The sequence below is a fragment of the Crocuta crocuta genome, unplaced genomic scaffold (assembly GCF_008692635.1).
Source record: "Crocuta crocuta isolate KB4526 unplaced genomic scaffold, BGI_CrCroc_1.0 scaffold531, whole genome shotgun sequence".
Lineage (NCBI taxonomy): Eukaryota > Metazoa > Chordata > Mammalia > Carnivora > Hyaenidae > Crocuta > Crocuta crocuta.
In genome coordinates this window covers 410102-419086 of record NW_027531997.1, presented here as the reverse complement: position 1 = coordinate 419086, position 8985 = coordinate 410102, and positions in this window count along the sequence as shown.

Sequence of the window (8985 nt, the reverse complement as noted above, 5' to 3'; positions counted from 1 at the left end):
CGCAGAGCCCTACATAAGGCTCAAACTCACAAACGGTGAGATCATGACCTGAGCCAAAGCCAAGAGTCAGATGCTTAACTCACTGAGCCACCAAGACACCCCCTCATTATATATCTTTACAAATTATTTCGGGGGCACCTGGGTGGCTCAGTCGGTTAAGCATCCAACTTTGGCTCAGGTCAAGATCTCGCCGTTTTTGAGTTCGAGCCCCATGTCGGGCTCTGGGCTGACAGCTCAGAGCTTGTGGCCTGCTTCAGATTCTGTGTCTCCCTCTCTCTCTGACTCTCTCCCACTCATGCTCTGTCTTTCTCTCTCAAAAATAAATAAAAACATTTAAAAGTCATTTTAAGAGCAGTATCTTCAGTTCTGTGATTTTTACATTAAAGCAGAAGTATGAGAATGAAAAACAAAACAAAACTAGCCCCTGACATCTGGAACTGACCTGACAGGTACAGCCAGGCCTTGGGGTTTTCCAGAAGCTGGCCCGTCACTCACAGCTAGTCCATATTGTTCTTCTGTTGGACATAAATAATTTCACAGAACACCACCATCGGACAAGGTCACTCTGTGACCATGATAGAGTGAGACAAAATGAGGCCACTTCATAATATTGCCTGAGCACAGACCAAAATAAGGCCACTGTGCAACCTACAAGATTATTATGCACATGCTGTCTTGGACAAAATGTTATTTCTTTACTAAATATTTTTACCCTCTCCCTGGTCTGTCCTCCCTTTAAAAGCTTAAGATGGTAGACAATCGTAAGACTGCACCCTGAGTTTTAGCAGCACCCAATCCCCCAAATCCCCCAATCAAAGCAAGAATACAATAATAGGTTCTTTCTAACACCCTCTTACTGAGCTAGACTGTGGTTTTCCAGGGTACGCATCCTCCCTCGCTACAATGCTACAATGTGTAGTAAATCTGACTTGCTCAACTACAGGCGCGTACCTCGTGGGTTTTGGCTGGAGGGCAAAGAATCTCATAGCCTGCTTGTTGTTTCCAATCATTTCAAGAAGACAACATAAAAAAAAGGAAGCAGTTGATCCTGAAACATCCGTTATTAATCACGTGAAAATCCATTCAAATGAATGCTTTCATTGACTCGCCTACCTTCTGCTGCATAAGACAAGTATGGTGCTTTATTGTATTTTTTAAATTATGTTTTTAATCAAGGAAATAAGTGTGTGTCTAGCATAACACCATGATAATCAGTTCATTCAGGCATTTAAAAAAATCTAAACACGCACACACATGCATATACACACACACCACACCCCAAACTAAACAAAAATCAATCAAGGCAATTGCTTGACAGAATGGATTGACCAATTCATCCCAAATATGCCTTCATGTCAATAGCCATTTGAAAACACACATACTGGCATTGGTGATTTCACCATTTTTTTCTAAAGACTCCAAGTTCATAAAATGGAAGTTCTCCTTATGCTTTCATTGTTGGTGTGGGAATGGGATTGCTCAGTGAAGAGTGCGTGGGTGTGCATACTCACTTCCATCTCGTGAAGTAGGCTTAATTTTTTTGGAAGGTATGGGGAGAGAAAGGAAGGGTAGTTCTTATTTTCAAGGGGCAATTTTCCCTATTTCACTTTATATTTCTGAATTTTATTTAATGAAATTTATGTTAAGACAATAAACTAATGCTTTAATTGTGTTGGTCCATTTTGGAGGAGAAAAGAAATATCTATTTAAATGAACACATTCTTTAACTTCAGTTGTTTTGGTTTCCAGTTTACTGCTTCTCTGAATTAAAATATTTGAAATATGTACACTAATGGCCACATGATTCTATCATGAAAAGGGACCAGTAATTGTGCAATGAATGGATAAAAATTTTATAATCCAATAAAGGCCTTGAAATCATGGTTGACAGGGAAAAAGTTGTGTTACTTGCCTGATGTAGATAGATCAAGGTTAGATCTACATTTTAATTTCTAGCCAGCTGTGTAGTTAAGATTCCGCAACTTCCCCATTTCTGGCTATTGATGGGAAAATGTTACAGCGTGGTACAGAATTAAAAGCAGTTAAAACAGAGTATAAGGGCAGAAAAAGAGACTTAAGAGAACAGGCTAAAAGAGCATGAGATGAAATAATCATAAGTGTAAAACAAACCAGCCTTATCTCTAAAGATCTAAGAAGCAGCTTGACTTAAACTCATGTCAAAAGAGGNCTCTCTCTCTCTCTCCCTCCTAGAAATAAATAAAACATTTAAAAAAAAAAAAAGAGGAATCTTACAAATTTCAGCAAAAAGAAGAAAGGACATAGAATCCATATGACAGAATTCCTTTTTTATAAAGTTGAACACCAGGCAAGATGAAGTTATATTGTTTAGGAATGCAGGCATTGATGCTAAAATGTAGAATCACAAGCTAGGAAATTATTACCATGAAAGTCAGGATAGTGATTCCTTCTAGAGGGCTGGGAAGAAATTGCGAACAGGACACAGTGTAATGTAAGGATTGCCTTTGACAAAGTTCTATTCCTTGATGTGGATGGTTCACATGTGGGTTTATTTTATGACTGTTGGATGGGCTGTACATATTTGCTTTAGGCATTTTCTTTCTCTGTGCATTTCAGAGTGAAAAAAAAATGTTTACCAGGTTTTTTTTTAAAGTGTTTGAAATGGTTCTCAACTGTACCTTCTTATCAATGCCCACACTTGTAGCATGTTCTACCCAGCCCTACCTACCCACATAGAAAAACAGCAAGAAATACATCATTACTGAGAAACCAGGAAAATTAGAATAACTGAGCAAAACCAAGGAATGATGATTAGTGTAATATATTCAGACTTTGTAAAAGAATATTGGTTTGGGGTGCCTGGGTAGCTCGGTCAGTTAAGAGTCTGTCTCTTGGTTTCGGCTCAGGTTATGATCTCACGCTTCATGGGATGAAACCCCACATAGGGCTTTGTTCTGACAGCATGGAGCCGGCCAGAGGTTCCTTCTCTCCCTCTCTCTATTCCCCTCCCCCACTTGTACTCCCTCTCTCTCTCAAAATAAATAAACTTAAAAAAAAGAATATTGGCTTTGAAAAAAATTCACAAAGCCAATAACGTAGTAGATTTTGCCTTTAGTAAAGTTATTTGGCCCATGTAAATTGTTGACATTACCCACAGCATCTATTCAACTAGACTAAACTAAAAGTAGTACAGTCAGAGAACAGACAAGATTTAGCTGATATGTGTCTTAGAGTAAGCACATACAAACTTGATACTAAATATTATATTTTTGAGATATGTTTCATGTAGGTAAAAACAAATAGATTTCAGTTGTATAAGCTAATGAGTTTTTTTAATGTGTATTTATTTCTGAGAGACAGAACATGAGCAAGGGAGGGGCAGAGAAAGAGAGAGACACAGAATCTGGAGCAGGCTTCAGGCTCCAGGCTGTCCGCACAGAGCCCGAGGCAAGGCTTGAACCCACAAACCACCAGATCATGACCTGAGCCAAAGTTGGACGCTCAACTAACTGAGCCACCCAGGAGCCCCTAAGCTACTGAGTTTTGACAGATATAACCATCACCCGAGTTGTAAACTATTTTCACAACCCCAGATGGCTCCTTCATGCCTTTCTCCAGAGGGAACAATTGGTCTGGTTTTTATCATCGTCACACAATAATTTTGCCTTGTATACTGAGAATAATACAGTATATAATACAGTATAAAGAGTATTCTCTTTTATGACTGGCTTATTTTGCCTGACATTTTGTCTGTGAGATATATTATGTTGTTGTTTGTATCAGTAGTTTGTCCCTTTTGACTGCAGAGTAATAATCTATTATTTGAATATAGCACCCTTTTTCTCTATTCTCCTGTTGATAGACATTTGCATTGTTTTCAATTTCTGGCTATTAAAAATTGAGATGCAACAAACAATATTATACAAATCTTTTTGAGTACTTCTGTTTTAATTCCTTTTGGATAAAGACCTGGGAGTAAATCTTTATGCACCTTTTAAAAGAACTATCTTTTGGTTTCATTGATTTTCCTCTAGGTTTTGTTCATTTTTTTCAACTAAGGTTTTTTTTTATTGTGGAAAAATTCATGAAACAAAAAACCAACCGTGTTAAAAGACACGCTGTAGTGGCATTCCGTGCATTCACAGTATTGGGAATCCATCACCTCCAACTAGTTCCAAATCTTTTTCATCACCCCAAAGGGCAATTGCTGTGCCCACTGAGCACTCAATCCCCATGTCTCCCTGTTCCCAGCCCTGGAAACCGTTTATTGCATTTCTGTCTCCTTAGTTTTGCCTGTTCTTGAAATTTCAATAAGTGACATACACAATTTGTGATCTTCTGTGTTTGGCTTCTCTCTCTCTTTTTTTTTTGTTTGTTTATTTATTTTGAGAGAGAGCGAGCACACAGAGGAGGGGTGGAGAGAGAGGGAGACAGAATCTCGAGCAGGCTTTGCTCTGTCAGTAAAGAGTCTGAAGTGGGGCTCGATCTCATGAACAGTGAGATCATGACCTGAGCCAAAACCAAGAATCAGATAGATTCTTAACTGACTGAGCCACCCAGGTGCCCCCAGGCTTCTTTCTCTTAACACGACGTTTTCACATTTCCTCCATGTTGTAATATGTGTTAGTACCTCATCCCTTATTATAACAGATTAATATTCCATTACACGGATATACCATAAGTTGTCTATTAATTCATTAGTTGGTGGACATTTGGATTGTTTCCACCCTTTGGATTGTGAATAGTGCTGCTATGAAGATTTGTGTACAAGACGTTGTTTGATTAGACATTTTCAATTCTTTTGAAATATACTTGGGAATGTAATTTCTGGGTCATATAATTCTAGGTTTAACCTTTTAAAAAATTTTTTTTCATAGTTTATTTATTTTTGAGACAGAGAGAAACAGAACATGAGCAGGGGAGGGGCAGAGAGAAGGAGACACAGAATTTGAAACAGGCTCCAGGCTCTGAGCTGCCGGCACAGAACCTGATGCGGGGCTCGAACCCATGAACCGCGAGATCATGACTTGAGCTGAAGTCAGATGCTCAACGGACTGAGCCACCCACACACCCTGGTTTAACTTTTTGATAAAGTACCAGACTCTTTCTCACAATTGTACCGTTTCACATTCCCACCACTCATTAGGAAGATTCATACATTTTATTTTATTGAAAATTTTTTAATGTTTATTTTTGAGAGACGGAGAGAGAGCGCACAAGTGAGGTAGGGGCAGAGAGAGACGGAGTCACAGAATCCGAGGCAGGACTCAGGCTCTGAGCTGTCAGCACAGAGCCCGAGGCACGGTTCAAACTCACAAGCTATGAGATCATGACCTGAGCTGATGTTGGACTCTTAACCGACTGAGCCACCGAGGCACCCCAAAAGATTCGTACATTTTATACTCCTGCCACCAATGTATGAGAACTGCAATATCTGCACCCCCTTGCCATTGCTTGCTGTTTTCCACTTTTAAAACTATTGTTGTCATAGCCACTCTAATGGTTGTGAAATGATCTCTTATGGTTTTGATTTGCATGTCTAATATCTAGTGATGTTGAGCATCTTGGCATGCACTTGTTGGTCATTTGCATATATTCTTTAGAGAACCATCTGTTGGGATGTTTATCTTTGCATTGTTGAGTTTAAAGAGTTTTGTTTTTGTTTTTGTTTTTACATATCTTGGATACTTGGCCCTTACTAGATGTATGACTAGCCAGTATTTTCTTCAATTCTGCAGATTAACATTCACTTCCATGATAGTATTTTTTGATGCATCAAAGTGTTTAGTTCTGATGAAGTCCAATTTACCTATATTTTGTGTTGTTGCTTTCCTTCCATTGTCATATTTAAGAATTGCCAAATCTAACATCACAGGGATTTTTGGCATGTTTCTTTCTAAGAGTTTTATCGTTTTAGCTCTTGAGTTTATGACTTTGTTTTGCCTGTGGATATCCAGCACCATTCCGAAGAGTCTATTCTTTCCTCATTGATTGGTTTGGGCACATTTGTCAAAAATCAGCTGGCCATACTGAAATAAAAAACACAAGAGACAAACAAATATTGGTGGGGATGTGGAGAAAAAGGAAACCTCATGCACTGCTGGCTGGAATGCAAACTGGTACAACCACTGTGGAAAACAGTGTGGAGGTTCCTCAAAAAATTAAAAATAGAACTACCCTATGATCCGGTAATTCCACTACTGGGTCTTACCCAAAGAATATGAAAACATTACTTTGAAAAGATACATGTGCACCCTTACATTTATTGAAGCATTATTTACAATGCCAAATTAGGGAAGCAGCCCAAGTGTCCATCAATAGATAAACGGATAAAGAAATGGTGATATATATATATATATTATATATAATATGTATATATAATAGAATATTACTCAGCCATAAAAAAGAATGAAATCTTGTCATTTGCAACAAGATGGATGGAACTAAAAGGTATAATGCTGAGTGAACTGAAAGACAAATACCACATTATTTCAGTGATANTGGGGGGTGGGGGTGGGGGGGGTGACGGGGAAGATGGGGGAAGGGGATGAAGAGCACACTTACCTTGATGAACACTGAGTCATGTACAGAATTGTTGAATCACTGTATTGGACACCTGAAACTAATATAACGCTGTGTGTTAACTATACTTCAATTTAAAAAAANTATGGTGTACTTCTGGACTCTCAATTTGATTCTGTTGCTCTATATATCCACCCTCATGCCAACAGTATATATATAGCTTTGTAGTAAGTTTTGAAACCTGGAAGTTTGAGTCTTACAATTTTTTCTCTCAAAAGTGNTCTGTATTATTTGTCTCATATTACCATTGGAGTCTGTTCTGTTAACTTATTTGGCTAGCAAGCATTTTGACAGTTTCCATAAATTCCTGGAGCAAATGAAAAAGAAAAAGAAAAACGAAAAGAGAAACAAAACAAAACAATAAAATATCTTCCTGGGTATTGCGTATTGGCTCTGTTTGTGGGCCACTCCTTCAATGCTTAACCGGGCCATGTACAAGTCTGGTTTGGCCTTCACTTTACACTTGTGGGTCCTCATGGTTAACCAGTGGTGAAAGCTTGGGGTCTTCTCGGACTTTTCTGAGCATGCATCTGGCCCTGAGCATGCCGTTGGCTCCAAGCTGCTGTGGCCAATAACTTTAAATGCTTTCAGCAAATGCCACCTGGCAGTAAATCCCACTTTGGAAGCCACTCCAAGCCTGAGTAATGTATTCGACACATTAGGATGTATGTTGGAAATTCTCTTTATTTGTAAGAATGAATGAATGAATGAATGAATGAATGAAGTCCTTGTGCTGGTTTAAATTAAAATTTTTTAATGTTTATTTACTTTTGAGAGAGAGACAGAGACAGAAGTGTGAGTTGAGGAGGGGCAGAGAGAGAGGGAGATGCAGAATCTGAAGGAAGTTCCAGGCTCTGAGCTGTCAGCACCACCATCCATGCACGGGGTTCCCCTTTCTCTGCATCCTCACCAACACCTGTAAGCAAAAGAAGTCAGTCAGAGAAAGACAAATACCATATGCTTTTACTCATATGTGGAATTTAAGAAACAAAACAGATGAACATGGGGAGGGGTGGAGAAGAGAAGGAAACAAACCACAAGAGACTCTTAATGATAGAGAACAAAGTGAGTGGTGCTGGAGGGAGGTGGGGGGGACAGACTAAATGGGTGAAGGTCATTAAGGAGGGCACTTATTGGGATGAGCACTGGGTGCTGCATGTGAGTGATGAATCCCTGAATTCTTCTCCTGAAACCAATATTACACTGCATGTTAACTAACTAGAATTTAAATTTTTAAAAAGGTGGGGGAGGGGGAAGTCATAGGAATCTTACTACACGGCGCCAGCTTCTTTCTTTCCTAAGGTTTCCCTTGGCTGTTCTAAGTTCCCGATCAGATCCCAGATTCTGCAAAACCAGATTTTGACGGTATGAACCAGCATTTTGTTGTCGTTTTGGAGGGCTGGAGCCCTGAAGTTCCCCCTTCTGCCATTTTTAGTGACATCACTCTCATTCATTTTTATGTCCTTATTATCCATCTGTGAGAGACTAAACTGTGCAACCCCCCCCACCCAAATTCATATGTTAAAGTCCTAACCCCACCCCTGCCCCCATACCTCAGACTGACTGTGCTTGGAGAAAAGGACTTTACAGAGGCAATTAAGTTAAAATGAAATGGAAACTAAGCCAATATGACTGGCGTCTTTATAAGAAGAAATTTGGACTTAGAGACATACAGAGAAAGGCAACGGGAAGCTACAGGGAGAAGATGGCCACCTGTAAGTCAAGGAGAGAGGCCTGCTACAGCCCCTCTCTCACAGCCCTCAGAAGAAATTGGTTTTGCCAGTACCTCGATCTCAGAAGACTTCTGGCCTCCAGAAGTATGGANGAATTAATTTCTGTTTTCTTTATTTTAAATTTGTTTTATTTATTTTGTGAGAGAGAGCGTGAGTGCAGTGAGGGGCAGAGAGAGAGAGGGAGAGAGAGGAAACCCAAGCAGGCTCCGCCGTGTCAGCGCAGAGCCTGACGCGGGGCTTGATCTCACGAATCATGAGCCAAAACCAAGAGTCGGATGCTTATCAGACTGAGCTACCCGGGCGACTTGAGAAAGTTGATTTCTGTTATTCAAAGCACACAGTCTGTGGTTCTTCGATACAGCTGCACCAGGAAGCCGATAGACCGTGTTTATTGTTTACTTCTTTCTATGTATTTTGGGTTTAACTTGCCATGTTGTTTTCTAGCTTCTTAAAGTGGAAGTTTAGAGTACTGCTTTTAAAACGTTAAACTTTTAATAAAAGTATTTAAGATTACAAGTGTACTCTTAGGATTTGCATCCCACAAATATTTGTAGGTTTTCATTGCCGCTTTGGTCTCTGAGTTCTTTGGAATCGTGTTAATTTCTTTACAGAAATTTATAGATATTCCACTTATTTCTTGGTCATTTTCTTCTCAATTCTTTTTGGTCATAGAACTTGCTTTGGTTATTTG